Consider the following 2,231-nt stretch of genomic DNA (forward strand, 5'->3'; position numbering starts at 1 on the left):
TTCTCAGCTGCTGCTGCCGTTTCTCCTGCAGGGAAGGCTTCCCAGAAACTCCTCTCCCAGTGGGGATCATGGACCCCCAGCTGAGCATGAGCGAGGAATCATCTGGGGATGAGAAGTGACTTGCTCACGACTATAAAGAAAACCAAGGACGGGCAAAACCCCTGACTGGGCCAACCACAGGTAGCCCTCGTTGAGACGCAATCTTACTGGGAGATAGGATAAACATTGCAGGGAAGGCTTCCCAGAAACTCCTCTCCCAGTGGGGATCATGGACCCCCAGCTGAGCATGAGCGAGGAATCATCTGGGGATGAGAAGTGACTTGCTCACGACTATAAAGAAAACCAAGGACGGGCAAAACCCCTGACTGGGCCAACCACAGGTAGCCCTCGTTGAGACGCAATCTTACTGGGAGATAGGATAAACATTATAAGGGACCAGGATAGTGCCCTCCATGGGCTTCAGGTCCTTGCTGCATCTCATTCATCCTCACAGCAGGCTCCTGAGGGCAGGGTCTGCCCTGGTGCCAGGGAACCGCTGTGGGATGAATAAGCCAGTGAACCAACAGGGCAGCGAGAGACAGGGATAGGAGCTCCCTTTTCAGGGATGAGGAAAGAGATTCTGTGTGCAAGTATGCCTTTTTATTCATGGAATTGCTGGCCGGTACAACTCATGCCTCCCTTCCTGTGTAATAAGCTAGTCCTCTGACCCCCCATCTCAACAGAGCAAGGCTACGCCTTCAAGTCACTGGTCCCAAGAGGAACCTGTTGTCTCAAAGCAGAATGAGGGACCTACTGTCCAGTCCCCAGGGCAGGTCAGAGCACACTGCCAGCTCTAGTTGTGTGTGGGCCCAGTAAGAGAAACAACCCAAGGGCCAGCCCGGTAGCCTGCTGGTTAGGGGAGCAGATCCTGCTAGGCTCACCACTGTTCAGTCCTGACCCCACGGCTTGAAAATCATGCCAAAGCACGTGTGCATGCATGCCCAAAGTCCTGCCAGGATGGAGAAGGGATTGTGATGTGCCATCCCCCGGGGTGTGTGTGCTTTCTCACCCTCCTATCACGTACTCCACCAGGGGGCACTTTCTCACTCTCCTATCACATACCCCACCAGGGGGCGCTCTCTCACTCTATCACGTACCCCACCAGGGGGCGCTTTCTCCCTCTCCTATCAGACCCCACGGGGGGTGCTTTCTCCCTCAATCACATACCTCACCAGGGGGCGCTTTCTCCCTCTATCACGGGGGTGCTTTCTCACTCTATCACGTACCCCACCAGGGGGCGCTTTCTCACTATCACTGTACCCCGCCAGGGGGCGCTTTCTCCCTCTCCCTCTCTCTAGCAAGTGTGCACACCATCTAACAAACAAAAAAGAAGAAAAATGGGGAAACAACTCAGAAGAAACTGAAGGCTAGGAAATGTATTCTCTCTTCCCACTCTCGCTTTAAGGCTGCTCGGGGCGACCCTCCATTCCCATCTTCCGGCCTATCCTCCCCACTCACCGTGTGCTCAGGAGCAGGGACCTTACAGTGTGGCTCCTCTGCTGAGCCACCTCCAACTGCGGCCCGTGGGCTATGCCCAGCCAACTCCATCTTGCACACAGGCTGGTCCTTGCCAGCTTCTTGGGCCTCAACAGGTGATCTGCCAGCCCCTCCCCCCCCATTTGGGGAACCATTTCCCCAAAATCTTCAGTACCCTCACATACCCTTGCATATGCTGTCCTGTGGGCTTGGAATGCAATACTCCCCCCCTCTGCAGTGAATTCACTTTCAAGACCCAATTCCTCTTAGGAGGAGCAGGTCTTTCCAGTCTGGGTATCTGCCCAGGGTGCCTTAGACAGCCACACCCCAGTAAGCTCACGAGGCGTGCCCACCCCTCCCTGGCTATGGAAGGGGCTGTCCTCCTCACACCTGTAACTGTCCTGGTGTCCAGAGAAGTGCCTCCCCTGACAGAGGCACCAAATCCATGTGCCAAGTTGTGTCTTGCACACACCACCGTGAACCCCTGTACACAGTGGCCAAGGCAGCTCCAGGAACATGGGCTGAGCGGTAAGACTGGCAGTGGCCATCTGGCCTGACAGAGGGCCCTGTCCTTGCCCTCAGGAGCCAAGCCACCCAGCCGCAGGCTCCATTCTAGCCCTTGTCCCTGCTCACACACCCTCATGAGCCTGCGACGCGGGGCCCCGATCCAGCCTCTGCTGACCTTCCCGGCTCCCACGCCAGGCTCCACCTGCCCT

Source organism: Tupaia chinensis, unplaced genomic scaffold (assembly GCF_000334495.1).
Source record: "Tupaia chinensis unplaced genomic scaffold, TupChi_1.0 Scaffold000573_1, whole genome shotgun sequence".
NCBI classification, from domain to species: domain Eukaryota; kingdom Metazoa; phylum Chordata; class Mammalia; order Scandentia; family Tupaiidae; genus Tupaia; species Tupaia belangeri.